At 37.9% G+C, this 16757-nt stretch overlaps 1 protein-coding gene and 1 long non-coding RNA gene across 2 annotated transcripts in view; both read right to left on the bottom strand.

Annotated features, from left to right (window-relative positions):
• LOC107326653 (butyrophilin subfamily 3 member A1-like) overlaps window positions 1-16757 on the bottom strand; it is a 65358-nt gene that overhangs the window by 23197 nt on the left and 25404 nt on the right. The gene's annotated exons all lie outside the window — the stretch shown is intronic.
• LOC112543400 (uncharacterized) lies at window positions 11820-15707 on the bottom strand. The gene is made up of 3 exons (XR_003086669.2): window positions 15229-15707; window positions 14868-14929; window positions 11820-14261 (listed from the first exon to the last, which is right to left on the bottom strand). It is a non-coding gene; the product is annotated as an uncharacterized LOC112543400 (long non-coding RNA).

Raw genomic sequence — 16757 nt, 5'->3', positions numbered from 1 at the left:
ATAATTATTATCCTTACCTCCCAAGATCTGAAGGTTACATTTAAAGATTAAGGAGACTAAATACGAGCCAGCAATATTACTTTTGTTATCTCTTGAGAACCACTGTGGGTGATTATCAAGAAATTCATTTGGAAATCCTTTCTTTTGAGCAAACTCATGAAGAGATGGTCCTAATTTGGCATTAAAATCACCAAGTAATATAATTATAGATAGAGAATACAATGTGGTTATTTCATCCAATATTGTTTCTAAACTTATCCAGTAATCAGAATTATAGTAAGGGAATGTGTTTGGGGAATATATACATTTGCCAGTATTGACTCGAGCTCCTTATATCTACATTTTATGACTAGGAAATGTGAAAATTTATCTTCATTATATAATTTCTCCCCCTGCCATTGCAATTCCTGCTTAATAAGGATACATAGACCGCCAGAGGCTTTCCCTTTATTCTTTGATTTTGGGGCAGGGGAATCCCATCCTTGAAAACCTGGAAGTTGTACTGGTTCATATTCTCCAGTTAGCCAGGTTTCCTGGATGGCTATTTCGTCAAATTTAGAAAGGAAACCCACTAGTTCACTGTCAGCTGCTTCTTTCCAGTCAGCTATATTCCAGGTCACAATTTGTATAGGTCTCCCAAAGACAGAATATTCTAAATGGCGTGGTTGGCTGAAGAGTGAGGGTACAGCAGTCAATTTGTTTCTGGAGCTGGGACAATATTATCAATACTTCCCATATAAACACAATTATTATAAGATTCAACTTTCCTCATCATAGGTTGTAATTGTTGCTCTTTATCTTGGGTGCCAACATTCCACAGATTTTGATCTGATACTGGGGTTTCTGCTAATGGTAGAAAACTCAGTCCATCCCTTTTCTAACTGCTGGACTCGAAGGTGACTAATGTCAAGTTGGGGGCTGCTAACAAAAAATTGCTCCGATTCAAAATTTCCCTTAATGATGTTAACTTGTGATGATATAGAATGACAAGATATGGGTGGAGCACACCCTTGCTGAATGAAATCAGAATTAGAATCCACACTAAGTTCAACTGGATAAAGCAACTCTTGAGATTGCTCTGTCTGATTCTCCGATGTCAGTGATATTAAGTCACCAGCTACCGTTTTATCCTCTAAATGGTTAATTAAAACTTGTGCTGTAATATCCTGCTGAGTATCCTTTTCCTTTGTATGTTTTTGCTTTGGGCTGGCACACCTTCTCTCTCTCTTTTTTTTTTATTGGAGATTTTGTGCTTTCAGAAACTGGATTCAGTAACATTTCCACACAGGAGCAGCTAGAAGGGAGTCAGGTGTTAAGAGTTTCTGTTGCGTTAGTTACTGATTTCAGCATTGATCTTACTATTTCAATTTTGCTTAAAATCAGTTGTTGTTCCCTGGGGGAAGGGTGGCAAACAGATGGATTAATTCTTCCTCATCATCTAAAAAATGTATCTTTCCACTAAGTAAATCTGAGATCTCTTTTTCATTATCCTTATCTTGTTCTGTCCTTGTTAATAGAGGACAGATTGCTTTACAGATGTGATGGAATGGAATTATGAAGGCCAGGCTCAGGGAGATAAGCGTTTTCTTAGTTCACCGCAAGAGCGTGGGAACTTCAAGAAGATAAGTCTTGCACCTCCCTGAGGAATTCATAGTGTTGTGGCTGGCTGGCTTGGGAGCTGGGGTTCAGTCTGGGGAGATTCTTGCTAGAGGTTGTAGTTAATAAAGACAGCTGAACTGATTTTGCATTGTCTCTTGGAGTTCTTTGGGCTAAACCTGACAGCAGATAATGAACAGTTACAATTTTCAAGGTTCATGTCATCCTCCCTCACTGACTTAGCTCTCCGCCCAGACTTTAGCAGAGACTGAGTTTGGGTGTTATAAAATATACATATTGGCTGGATATAATATTTCCTTAAAGAATTTTCAAGCCTAAAAAGCATCGATGGAAAAATAATGTGTCCAAAAGTTAACAATATTCTTTTACATCCATGCCTGCTGATCTCTTACTTCATTTGAATATAACCTGCAATGTAGAAGTTGAGAATGAGAGTTCGGTATTACTCATCTATTATGCCACCTGCCCCTATTCAAAGGTGCATCAGCAACTTGAAGTAGAATCCTATTTCTCTGCAAAACTAGCCTCTCCTCCATGTCTTCTCCATCTAAGAATCCCCATGCTCATGCTGTCTGTGGATTAGGGGTCAGTTTTGAAGCGTGGGAGTTACTATTTACTTCCTTATCTAATTTGGAGATATAATTTCCCATTAAAGTCTTTAGTTTGTCTATCTTTTTATTAGCTTCCAAGAGCTGATCAAATATAGCAATGACTGTTTGAGCTGTTAAAAGACAGTTCTTGGCAACCAGATACAAATCTCCTTTAATGTTGCTCGTTTTGTCCACATCCTCCCCTCTATCTCCTATTAAAGCCTTATTTTCAGCAGAAAGGCCATCATCCACATCCCAGTCCAATGAGGAATAAGAATTATTAATGGAGGTTACAAGGGGAGAAGAAGAAGGGAGAGGAGACTTAGTTGCACTATACATTAGCTGGAATGAATCCTTTATCTTTGGTTGCCTAAAAGTCATCGCACCCTTGTCTTGTTTAGGATTTCCTCTCCGCCGAGTCTCCAGTTTGTGCCTCCTTTTGAACTTTCTTTTCAAATTATTTTTGTTTTTGCTTTCTGATCTTGCATCCTTAGCTGGCACTCAGGATTGTAAACCATACTCTCACTTCACTTCAGGTGTCCGAAGCTGATAGGTTCCAGAGTCCAGAATCTAAAATCTTAAAGCCTAATCCTATCTAATCCTCTCCTTCATGGATCACTGCCTTGTCGTGGCGAAGGGGCTTGCGTAACTCAGTGAAGCCATGAGCTATACCATGCAAGGCCACCCAAGACGGACAGGTCATGACAGAGAGTTCTGACAAAATATGGTCCACTGGAGAAGGAAATGGCAACCCACTCCAGTATCCTTGCCAAGAAAACCCCATGGACAATGTTAAAGGGCTAAAAGATATGGCACCAGAAGATGAGCCCCTCAGGTCGGAAGGTGTCCAATATGCTACTGTGGAAGAGCGGAGGGCATTTCCAAGTAGCTCCAGAAAGAGTGAAGCGGCTGGGCCAAAGCCGAAAGGACGTTCAGCTGTGGATGTATCTGGAAGCGAAAAGAAGATCCGATGCTGTAAAGAACAATATTGTATAGGTACCTGGAATGTAAGATCTATGAACCAAGGCAAGCTGGATGTGGTCAAACATGAGATGACAAGATTTAACGTCGACATCTTGGGAATCAGCAAATTGAAATGGACAGGAATGGGTGAATTTAATTCAGGTGACCATTATATCTACTACTGTGGGCAAGAAACCCTTAGAAGAAATGGAGTTGCACTCATAGTCAATAAGAGAGTGGGAAAGGCAGTAATGGGGTACAACCTCAAAAATGACAGAATGATCTCAGTGTGTATCCAAGGCAAACCATTCAACATCACAGTAATCCAAGTCTATGCCCCAACCACTGATGCCGAAGAAGCTGAAGTTGACCTCTTCTATGAAGACCTACAACACCTTCTAGAACTAGCACCAAAAAAAGATGTCCTTTTCATCATAGGGGATTGGAATGCTAAAGTAGGAAGTCAAGGAGTAATCGGAATAACAGGCAAGTTTGGCCGTGGAGCACAAAATGAAGCAGGGCAAAGGCTAATAGAATTCTGTCAAGAGAACAAGCTAGTCATAGCAAACACTCTTTTCCAACAACACAAGAGACGACTCTACACATGGACATCACCAGATGGTCAATACCGAAACCAGATTGATTATATACTTTGCAGCCAAAGATGGAGAAGCTCTATACAGACAGCAAAAACAAGACCAGGAGCAGACTGTGGCTCAGATCATGAGTTTCTTACTGCAAAATTTAGGCTTAAATTGAAGAATGTAGGGAAAACCACTAGACCACTCAGGTATGACTTAGATCATATTCCTTGTGAGTACACAGTGAAGGTGATGAATAGATTTAGAGGGTTAGATTTGGTAGACAGAGTGCCTGAAGAACTATGGATGGAGGTCTGTAACATTGTACAGGAGGCAGCAACTAAAACCATCCCAAGGAAAAAGAAATGCAAGAAAGCAAAATGGCTGTCTGATGAGGCATTACAAATAGCTGTGGAAAGAAGGAATGTGAAAAGCAAGGGTGAAAGGGAAAGATATAAGCAACTGAATGCAGATTTCCAGAGAATAGCAAGGAGGGATAAGAAGGCCTTCTTAAATGAACAGTGCAAAGAAATTGAGGAAAACAATAGAATGAGGAAGACTAGAGATCTCTTCAAGAAAATTGGAGATATGAAAGGAACGTTTAGTGCAAAGATGGGCATGATAAAGGACAAAAAAGGCAGGGACCTAACAGAAGCAGAAGAGATTAAGAAGAGGTGGCAAGAATACACAGAAGAACTATACAAGAAAGATCTTAATGTCCCTGATGTCCATGCTGGTGTGGTCACGGACCTTGAGCCAGACATCCTAGAGAGTGAAGTCAAGTGGGCCTTAGGAAGCATTGCTAACAACACAGCTAATGGAGATGACAGTATTCCAGCTGAGCTGTTTAAAATACTAAAAGATGATGCTGTTAAAGTGCTGCACTCAATATGCCAGCAAGTTTGGAAAACGCAACAGTGGCCACGGGATTGGAACTCAACATTAAAAAAACTAAGATCATGGCATCTGGACCCATCAATTCCTGGCAAATAGAAGGGGTAGAAATGGAAGCAGTAACAGACTTCATTTATTTGGGCTCCAAGATCACTGCAGACGGAGACTGCAGCCATGAAATTAAAAGACGCTTGCTCCTTGGGAGGAAAGCTATGGCAAACCTAGATAGCATATTAAAAAGCAGAGATGTCACCTTGTCGACAAAGATCCGCATAGCCAAAGCTATGGTTTTTCCAGTAGTAATGTATGGCTGTGAGAGCCGGACCATAAAGAAGGCTGAGCGCCGAAGAATTGATGCCTTTGAACTGTGGTGCTGGAGAAGACTCTTAAGAGTCCCCTGGACTGCTAGGAGGTCAAACCAGTCAATCTTAAAGGAAATCAACCCTGATTGCTCATTGGAAGGACTGATAATGAAGCTCAAGCTCAGATACTTTGGTCACCTAAGGCGAAGAGAGATTTCTTTGGAGAAGACCCTGATGCTGGGAAAGATTGAAGGCAAAAGGAGAAGAGGACGGCAGAGGATGAGATGGTTAGATAGCATCACTGAAGCAATGAGCATGAAACTGAGCAAACTCAGGGAGGCAGTGAAGGACAGGAAGGCCTGGCGCAATATGGTTCATGGGGTCACGAAGAGTCGGACATGACTTAACGACTGAACAAAATCTAATCCTAATTCCAAAATTCTAAAATTACTAATCCTAATAAAAGAAACTAAGATTACTAAGATTACTAATTGATATTAAATAAAAGTAAACTATCTTAAAACTATACAGTATATTAAAAAATACCTAAAATAGAAGGATTAGGAGCTCACTAAAAATGCTGTCACACTGTGGCCGTCTTGCTCCACCCCCTCCAAGTAAGGCAATGAAGATATCACCAGTCCACACATATACAGGACTCAGGAGAAAGTCCAAGACAAGGAATCTCCTGTGGGACCTATTTTAATACCACAAATAGGGAAAGAAGGAACTCAGCTAGGGCTGACAGATGAAAAATGGCCCAGTACCACCCAGCTGGCTTTTGTGCCTAAGTCAAACTAGAACTCAAAGTCCCCCAACTGCTAATCAAATGCTATGAGAGCTACATCAAACTTGCTCTTTTTTTTTTTTTTTAAAGAGTGCATATGGAATGCAGAACTTGAGTTCCTTTAAACTATTTACGGTGCTTGATAAAACATATTTTGTAACACTTACCATTTTCTTCTTTTGGTTGCTCTGAAATGAAAGCATAATGTATTTTTCAATGGACAGAAGAATAAAGTAATACTTGAAAATTGTGGCCTGTGTTGTACATATTGGGGCATTTCCAGATAAGAAACCTTCCCATTGTGCCAAACATCTGATTTTACAATTAAAACTAAGTAAGGATTGGGTGGGCTGTTCTGATTATTACTAAAGGTGGTTCATGGCTGTGTTGCTCCCAAGGTCCTCACACTTTTATGCATTTGGAGCACTTAACCCAATCCTGACTCCAGCCATCATGTCAGAGTAAGCAGAACTCAGAGGTGGTCAAATTAGATGCCTCCTCCTGACCACACATCCCCTGCCCCCTCCTCTGGAAACAAATCCTTCTGGAAGCTGTTTTTATTATATTATTAATTAGAACACCCTGAGTCAATGTAAATTAAGGGTGAGTGGTCTATGGCTTCTTGTTCCTGTTTAGGGTTACCAAATATCTGAACCGGCAGAGGAAGACATGGACAATTGAAAAGGAGAAAAAATGGGGGAAGAAGAAGGACACATTAACTGTTAAGCTTTCTTGCCATCTGTGACAAGAATTGCAGTGAAAAAGTGAAACACCCCCCCCCAAATGTACTTAAGCCTACATGCATATAAAATTACCTTTTCCAACATCAGAAAGACTGGATTTTCAGTCACAGGAATGTGCTAGAGCTGGTTAGGAGGCAAAAGCCTTCAGCGTGTAACTGATCCAGGTATTGGCAATTTCAGGCAGCAGGGCAAGCTGACCAGAGGGTACTAAACTAATTTAGGTTAGAGAGCTGAGCTGCTTAACCTGCTTTTAGTACTTATTAGAGATGCACTGCACTATGGAGAATAACTGCACAGGCAGCTTGTTAGATACTCAAACAGCCAACTGTATTTGATTTTAAGGCTATGCCTGCCAGATGGAGGACATAAGAACAAAAAGGAGGACATGACCTCCTTCTGCCAGAAGTCTAGTAACCCTACCCATGGTCTCCTTTCATGTGCCCCAAGAACATACCTGAAAACTCTAATTAACTTTCAGTTTTGCACCATTTTGAGGAAGAAAACAGAGAATGTACAAAGGCCCAACACAGTTACCAAAGAGGAACCCCTCCCATTCTCCAAAAAAGACCAGAAAATGCAGAATGACTTAGTCCCTCTCAGACATATAAAAAACCCTAACCCTAACCCTAACCCTAACCCTAACCCTAACCCTAACCTTGCTTCATTACCTTCCTGCTTCAGCCCTTGGTTCCCCTTAGGCCCAAAATATAAAGAGCATCTCCCTCAATTATTAAGATCAGTTTTCCCATTGTAAAACAGTACCTGTCCTTGCTTGCTTCTCTATAAGTCTCTATTCCCCTCATCCTCTGTTGAGGTTTAGGGAGATTAATGACAATGAGGGGCTGCCAGGAGATGAGGGGACATGAAAATCCATTCCATCAGCCATCTTGCAGGTACTCTTCAAACTCAGTATTTATATACCAAAAAAGAATCAAGCAAAATCAAATCTTTCTACAATCAAAGAGAATCAGAATGGGCTACAGTATTCTAACTGGGAAGTGTAGGGATCACAGGAGAGTCGATAAACACCTCTTCACTTTCACCGAGGTCTTTGTGCATTCAGACTCTTTCAAGCCGATTCTTGCTTCTAGTATTGTCACTTCAAACTATTAGATTAAAAACATGCATCAGTAAAAGACTTACGATTTTCTCCCAGTAAAGGTCCTGCAATACAAAAACCGTTCTGGTTGTTAAGTAATAAATGTGACTTTTACATAACAATCATCTTAAAGTTTAAGAATCTGCTTTTAGAATGGCTCTGTCTCTTACTGTAGCCCAAGGCCCCACAGATTTTAAGGGCTGATTTACAGTAAATAAGATGAGAGTAGGGGCCAAAGTGATCCCAGGGATAATCTCACAAAGGGCAATTACAATCACAGAGAAAGCCCACTTCTTGAATCCCATCAGATGGCACTACATAATTGATGGGACTGGAGTGTGCTAAATCTGCTGGAGTGTATAGGATAGGTAGAAACTACACACCATAAGTGCTCCCTGAGATGACCAAGCCTTAGGCTGCCACCGCTGCCACCACCACCACCATCAACATCTTCATTTGTCTTTCAAGGTTAGTATCCTGTTATCCAGAGGAACAAAGCTGATCCAAAACCACAATGTAATCCAGGCTTTCTTACTCTGCATCTTCTTCCCTCATAGAAAAACCATACAGTCCATGATTCAAAAGGGACACTTCACAATGTGTCCATCTGTCTGTCCAGCGAGGACAGGAAGGACATTACTGAGAATTCCATCAGTTTAAACTTCTGAACCTCAGTGAGGTATGAAGCTGAGTTATTTCATGCAACTTGTTATTTTTCTCTTAATCTGTTTCACAAGTAGAAGAGGACAGGTAAGTATGCTATACTGAACTGCTGGAGGAAAAATAATTGCTTTTTTTGGTAGCAATTTCCAAGTTTGTTAATCAAGCAAATGAAAGAGGGAAAAGATATCATGAAATAAAAAGATAAGAACCAGCAACTAATAGTAACTAATCCAGAAGCACAGCATACTTTTCACTCGAGCTGCCATTTGCAGAATTGTCAAATATTTCCTGCTCCAAGCATTTTTATTCACCTTATTGAAATAAAATTGAAAAAATCATAACAGCTCTTCGTTTGAAGATTCCATGACAATGTGCACAAATATTAATAAAACCATCCACAGAAATATAATGTTAATACAAATGAAAATTATTGGAAAAAAATAACATCCATGGAAATAATAATAACCGTAACAGTAACATACCTTCGCTTAACCCTTTCTCCACATCATTGTTTCTCTTTCGTATTGCTGAGAAAAGAAGCATAATGTTGGAGATATATGTAGCTGTGAAAATTCTTCTACATCCCAAGTGATGATAACAAGCAGAAGAGTTGATAATAGCATTATTAACCTCTCCCTTTTGGAAGAGCACTTGCCACATTGGAAACCCTTGGGATATAAAATAGTGGAAGCCAAAAAATGAAAGCTTCTCTGCAAATTATAAAGAAATCCAATTCTAAATAGACAGAAGAAAAGAAACAAAATATATAAACACGAAGATTAATGGTTGGGGTTCACCTCTGTGATAGGTGAAATCTAACTGTCACATTGAAATTAGATGTAGGCATATGCACAGACCACAAAGTTGCCTTCAACTTAAAATCCAGTTCTGCAATTCCAAACACAGCTTGTTTCCTGTTTAACTGATTTAGAGGCTTCTCAATTTCATTGGGGCCCCATGTGTAAACCTAAAGTTGCAATTCTAAATTTCCTTTTCTCCCATTGATTATTGCTCAAAAGGAACAGATTGTTCTCAATTTTCAATGTGGCAAAATTCAACCAACTTTTCAGAGGTAGTAATAACATATGAGGAGATGGCATATAATTTCTATTTCCATAAAAGAAAATCCCAGATAAATATTTTTTGATGAAATATATTCAAATTTTGATTTTTTTTTTTAAAGGACACTGTTAATATTTCTTGTCAGAAGTAGATTTCTTTAACGGGGTAAAACCTGAGAGGTTTCATATGGATCATTGTAGACTTTATTGTTTCCAGTTTGAAGGTTCCTTCCTGAAAGGATGAACTTAATCCCTTTGCTTGAGGTTTTTTTTTTCCTTACCTAATTGGTCACCAATAGTTCACACTACCAGCTCTGAACTTGTTTTAGCAGTTTCTTAGAGGACATCTAATGCTCTTTGCACATGAAGGTTTATGTAGCACAGCAATCTCACCATCTACAATATGCTTTTTCCTGATTTTTATGTTCCCCACAGACATGCTTTGAAGCCTTCAGGTAAACAACGAAGCTTTTATCATTCATGACATGGAAGAGAAGAGATTCCTGGTGCTCCTCGAGCAAAAGAAAATCTTCAAAAAATCTGAGATAACACGATTTGTTCTCTAAAACCTCTGTACGGCTTGTCCTTTAAAAGTGGAATATAAGTATGTATGACTGTTAATGTTTTGGAAATTCTAAACAATACTTCTTTTTTAAAAAATTATGGAAATTAAATTGTCTCCTTAAACATTAATTTGAAGGAGGTAATTTCATGCATGTACTATACCTTTATGTTTCTTATTGCATTGGGTGCATCCAAACACAATCACTGGAGCCAATACCACGAAACTGATCCAGATAGGATAAGCTGAGAGAATACTACCTAGAAGACAGAAATGAAAGAAACTGAGGAAGCTTAAGCTAGATGATTTTGGGGTTCATTGTTTCTGGACATAACTTATACACCGGTTCCAAATAGATAATAATAGGGACTTCTGGTATGATTTATTTCTTCTATGTGATTTTCTAAGGTTTTATATTAATCTTGATTTTGAGAGCACATTCTCATCTGGAACAGCAGATTTAATATGTTGTCTGTATTATTTATCAATTGCACATTGCTTTATCTTTGTGAAACTTTTTAAAATTATTTTTTAAATGTTGAAATAATTTTATAATCCTTTAGGAAAATATTGGTTATCTGGTGGATAGAAATATGCACTAAAAACCTCCAATCACCTTAATGATCCTGCATTAATGACTAATGAATCAAGATTTGGGAATTAACAAGCATTCTTTCTACCCAAAATGACATTAAAAACACTGTACAAACACCCATGACTTCCATGAACCCTTATGTCCAGTTGCAGTAAGGTCCCTGCCATCCAAAGTTTTTTTTTTTTGCTACTTTTTTCAGTGGCGAAAGAATCATTCCACTGATCAGCCCTAATGAACCTTCATTAAGTAGTCTCAGAATGAACACACAAGGAAGTAAACTGATTTTAAAATATTCTACAAATCAGTATTAATTTATGGATATCTACAATGATCATTTAAAATAGCTTCAATATCAAAACTTATTATTGGATTTATATCTGGATTTTCCTGTGGAAGTTCAAGCTCCAAGGGGTTCTCCCTGTTGATATCCTCACAATCCAATGAAATACATTGGACTAGGACCCAATCTTGGCTCAAAATCACTAGTAAGTGCTAGAGACTAATGAGAAAACTAACCTCTTTTCCCTATAAGATTCTGTGAGACGCCCACCCAATATTTTGGAGTCAAAAAACAGCCTTCCATTACCCTACTTTCAGGGACCTTGGTACAATGTAGATAATCAAAGCTATGGAATTGGTGCAATGGATGTAAATAGGAGACAACCCATTAAAAAGGATACAATCTATAGAAAGGATTCAAAAAAAAGCATACAATCCTTTGATGAAAAATAAGAATTAAAAATCTGAAAAAAATCATAAAGTGTAATATATGGAAAATTACAATAGTTTATAAACTAGCCTCTCATTCTTGTGCCTATATTAATCAATTTGTTTTCACACTCATGGAAATAATTTAAAATATCATTAAAAAAGATTTTAAAAATGAAAAATAATTATATATGCATAAATGCATACACAAATGCATTCTTTTTTTTTTTGTCTGCGCTCAGTCATTGCTGACCCTGCAGTGACTGCTTGGACGAGTCCTTGCAGTTTTCAAGGCAAGGTGTTTCGGAAGTGGTTTGCCAGAGCCTCCTTCCTAGAGCAGAGCCCAGCTGGCGAGCGCAGGAGGCGGGGTTTCCGTTGCTTCGCGCCCTTTTCGGGCGAGCACGGTTTTTCGCGCTTACTGGCAACTGCTCCCAAATCCTTTTTGCAAGGCGCCGCCAGCATTTTTCCTCCCACCGGAGTGAGAGTCCCCATTTATCTACTCACGTGAGTTTTCGACCTGTCGGGTTGACAGGAACTGGGGAGGAAACAGGAGCTCACCCTGTTTAACATGAAGGCTGGACTCGAACCGCTGAAGCGTCGACCATTTCTGGCCGGCAACTTTCAGCGTCATTAAGCCGCTGTGCCACCGTGTCCCCCAACACAAATGCATTATATATACATAAATGCATACCCCTATTCTTTACCTACAGGATTAAATACACATTTTTCTTATTTTTTTTAAAAATCCTGCCTTTATTCTTTTTATAAATAACTCAAGGCAGTGAACATACCTAATACTCTTTCCTCCTCCTATTTTCCCCACAACAACAACCCTGTGAGGTGAGTCGGGCTGAGAGAGAGTGACTGGCCCAATGGCAGGACTAGAACTCACATTCTACTGCTTTCTAGACTGGGGCCTTAACCACTAGACCAAACTGGCTTTTGTTAGAATTTCCCATGGGAATAAGTGCAGCTCGTTATCTTCAAAACAGTGTTTAGACTGGAAAAGCAAGTCATGTGTGAAATTATTATTGTTAGTTGGTACATATACTGCTATTTACTGCCACCTATTGGCGTCTGTATGCTAGTTACTCAAGGGGTGGCCATAAAATGGGAGGATTACATGCCCAGCTGCCCAGTAGAGTTTTAGCCGTAATGTAGTCAGTTTTATGGGTTATGTAGTAGTAACTAATAATCAAGTAGTGTACCTCTTCTCTGAGAGTTTTTTGGCTAGAGACTTTGTTGTACTTGTGTAGTGGATAAGTCTTGGACGCCAAAGATATGAGAAGTCGTGATTTTTTCCTATATTTTGCATAAAACTTGTATTTTATGTAGTTTGTATTTTTCTCAATAAACAACCAGATATTTTATATCTTCTGGCTGGATTTCTTTGGAGAACAAGATATGGACATTGCATTCTTTAAATCTCTCTCATGCTGGTGTGTATTTTTGGCCATTTCCTGGGAGTATTGCTGCACTCTGCACAACAGCTTTCTCATGTATTCTTCACTTAATAAACTTACAGGTTGCATATTGTATCTGTCATATATTTAGGAACTCTTCGTTTGTGAAAAATTATCTCTAGAGAGAATGTTGGTTAAATTGTAAAACAAAAATTTGAATGAAGAGAGTAAGTTGAGAAAATTGTTGCTTGATGAAATTAATGAAACTCTCAATAAGGAAAGGGTGAGAAGTTCAATGCCCAAAAAAACATGTGTATGGGAAGTTCACAAAGGTTTCTAGCTCATAGCAAGGATAATCTCCCATAACAAACAAGGATGGGTTTGATAGATTTATATCAGCCAACATGCCTTTTCAGGGATTTAGAACAGAAGTCCAAAGTTATTCAACTTAATGGACATAAATGCCACCTACAAGAAGATCAATTTTGTTAAACCTCAGCACTTTGAAAAAAGTAATAAACCATATACTGGTTGCATATAAATGGCAAAAGAACAAGAGAAAAGGATTATTGCATATCTCTGAGGTGGTAACTCATATAATTTAACAAAGAGGAAGTAACAGATCAATTTTGTTAGATATTATTCCAGATAATAGAGTAACCATACAGTATATCAAATCTGGAATAGATTACAGAATACTTAAACACAGTACAGTTCATAAAATTGATGTTCCAGCAAACTTTGATCAAACCGTTAAGTTAGGTAATGAATAAGATTTAACAATATCAGGTACTTTCTTCTTCATGGCAGGATGCTTTTAGGAAGTGATTCAGCTCTAGAGGAATTCTATAGACAATTTTGTTATTGAATGTAAAACGGTATGCTTTTTATGGCAATACTTGCAAAGAGACCAAATGGCCTTCTAACCATCCATTAATATATCCTGATCAGATTAGATTTGTTCCAAAGTGTTACATGAGGGATAATCTCTGACATATTTTGAATGCTATTGATAATATAAATCAGGCAAATAAGAAACAAATAAGAAACTGGCTATGATTTTTTCTGGATGCAGAGAAACACTTTGATAATTTAAAATGGATTTTCTTATTTATGACTTTGAAAAAATTAATTGTAATCTGAGTTTTCTTATGCAGGAGTATTTATAAAGAACATACAGCTATAAACATTGTAAATGGACTTCTGTCACAAACATGTAGTGTAATGAAGGGTTCAAGACAATGTTGTTCCCTCTCTCCAACTTTATTTCTGTTGGCATTAGAACATTGGCCAAAAAGACACTGTATAACAAGAAAAGAAAAAAATCAGGAATTAAATTATCAAATCAGGAACACAATTAAAATTATATGGAGGTGTTATACTTGCAGTTACCCACCCAAAGGACTAAAAAATAATTTTAAGAATGAAGAAAGAAAGAAAGAAAGAAAGAAAGAAAGAAAGAAAGAAAGAAAGAAAGAAAGAAAGAAAGAAAGAAAGAAAGAAAGAAAGTTTGGACCTATTGGGGTGTATGGAGGAATTTATTTTCCATTATTGACCAAGGATATGCTGTGTTCCACTACAAAGACACATTCCAGTTATGGACTTCATCAAAATAGGTGCTCAGAATTCCCTGTGATCTTCACAGTGTCCTCTTGCTTTGAATATTCATTCATCAAGCCAGCATTCTTTCATTCTTTTCCATGTGGAGAATGAAAAGGGCAGTTCAGTTATACAGTAGCCTAGTTTCTGTATTATTACATGTAGGCAAGCTTGAATATTTTAAAAGTTTGCTACCAAATTAGATCTGTTTTCTTGAAGGTGGAGACTAAAGAATTATGTAAGTGAAGTTTGAAGTACTTGGTACTTGCTAATATTTTAGTTTGCAGTAGATTTAATTAGACAACATGTTAGTCTTTATTTTTAGAAACTACTGATTCATGTATTTGTTAGTTATCCTAAGTATTATGACAAAAAGATTCATTATAAGCAAACAAGCAAAGTCTATTTTAAATCATTTATGTAATATTAATTCTTTACCATCATCTCAGAAAATAGACAGCTCTTATGTACTTCCCAGGGAGAACATTAATCCTTTTTCTTCAAAATCTAGATGAACTTTGTCGATACTTATCTAAGCATAGCTGAATGTATGCATACTTCATATTTTTGGTTTACTGTATTTCCTGAACCAGAAAAGATTTTCCCTATGATTAAAATTTTTTTTTTTCCAGCTGGGTATAATTTGCATCCATGTTTTTGTTAGATCAAGGAATGTATTTCTAAAAATAAAATTACTTACCTAAGGTATTGGTTGTAGGTTGTTTTAATATTGATTCCATTTTATCTGACTTTCCTTTTCAGCTGCAAAACAGATGCGTATCATAAATGTAGCTTGCATTTTCTGAGTTGGTAAACACAGGAGGAAAGGGTGGCTGTTCTAATGGGTAACTAGTATCTGTCTTTCTGAATGAGGGTGGTCTTCTATGAGATTTTCTTTCACAGTTCATTTTTTTCCCCCTAGCACACATACAGTGAGCTTTCTTCACTTACAAAGGCAGATGAAGACAGAAGCTACAAAATGCTAGATTGAGTTTGAGGGATAATTCCATACAGATTTTCTCATTTGTTCTATTATCCAAAACTTAAAAAGAAGACAGTACCTGAGATTTTGATCTGGCCACAAGGATGCTCGCTCTGTGACTACTGAAAAGAAAGCTATTGTTGTTGTTGTTCCTTTTGTTGGATTTCTTTAAGAATCCAGGGAAATTTGAAACTGTGCTACAACAAAAAATAAAACTCAAAAATATATTGAATGAAAGGACTTTGACCAGAAAGAAAATGAAAGCTATAAAGATGTAAATTATTAACCATGTGAGGCACACCTACACTTTTTAATATATTGAAATAACCTAACCACTGTTGATTATAAATATAATTTTTTTTTTCTTGCAAAGTACACTTCTCCCATTCCTAAAAAGGGGGGAAAAAATAATCCAGGGATCAGATATACAAACTATACTAGCAAAATACATATTATAGTATAGAAAAATGCTAGTCTGTTCGCAATATTGCAAAGGCATTCTTTAATCACTGACCTGACTTTAGTGTATCCCATTAAAAAAAGAAAATGTGAGGAGATGATATAGTGAACAACTTTTTTTCCAACTAGTATTTTCAGCTAGAGGGACATTTCTTTGATAGTACCAGGTGCAAAACATTTAGGAAGAAAATTTAACTTGAGGCATAAGGAAAAAATGTAACTTGAACCACAAGTTCCTTGTTCCCATATTCCACAATATGTATGATAAAGTCTGCTGCCAGCTATCCTCCAATTCACTCACTGGGCTTCATATTTAGAAAAATACTGGACAACCCGTGACCCATTGGGTCATTGTTACAGAGATATTTCCTTACCTAAACAGAGAAACAGAATGACCAAGGGCAAAAAAGCAGTGGGAATGTGAGTGACTTACAACTTGCTACCAGCTTCCCCATTGACTTTGTTTGCGAGTAGCTGGCAGGAAATCTTCCTTCCCTCCCTCCCTCCCTCCCTCCCTCCCTTCCTTCCTATTGGGCCTTGCTGCCAGCTGATTGGGCACAGGGGACAGAGGGAAGTAGGAAGGAGGTCAGAGATATGTCCATGACAGTCATGTGACCTGGGCTGACCATGGCAGTGTAGCAGTGATGAAGCAGCCACAAATTTCCCAAATTTCAATCCCACTGGAGTAATGGGTTCTGGATTTTGGACACATTTTGTAAGTTAGCCCATTTGAGGTACCTTAATTCAAAAATTGTTGCCTTAAGATGCCCCATTTTGCCCAGTTGAAAGTTACAGACACAAGAGTTCTGGTAGTATATAGAGGATATGTACCTGAGTTGAATGAAGCCTATCAATACTATTTTGAGGCAACTCAAACCCAACTTCTGCCTTGAATTTAAATTCATGGCAAGATACTTTTTTGTGGCTTCACCAGTTAATTGTTTGGGAAATGACTAGTTGCCCAGACTGTACCTCTAGAGCTACTGTTTCATAAGAATGTCCATCATACTCTTTCAAAATTCCATGTGTGTAATAAAATGTGGGTATATTGTTGATCCCTGGCTTAATCCATTTGTTGCATGACGTTTTGTGTATTTTCATACAAGGCGCTCAGAAGGTTTGTAAGGAAAACATGCCATTTTAGTGTAT

The sequence above is a fragment of the Python bivittatus genome, unplaced genomic scaffold (genome assembly GCF_059951505.1).
Source record: "Python bivittatus isolate LINGU-HERP-01145 unplaced genomic scaffold, Pbiv_v1 ctg000440_np1212, whole genome shotgun sequence".
Lineage (NCBI taxonomy): Eukaryota > Metazoa > Chordata > Lepidosauria > Squamata > Pythonidae > Python > Python bivittatus.
This window is presented reverse-complemented; position numbering and strand designations above follow the sequence as displayed.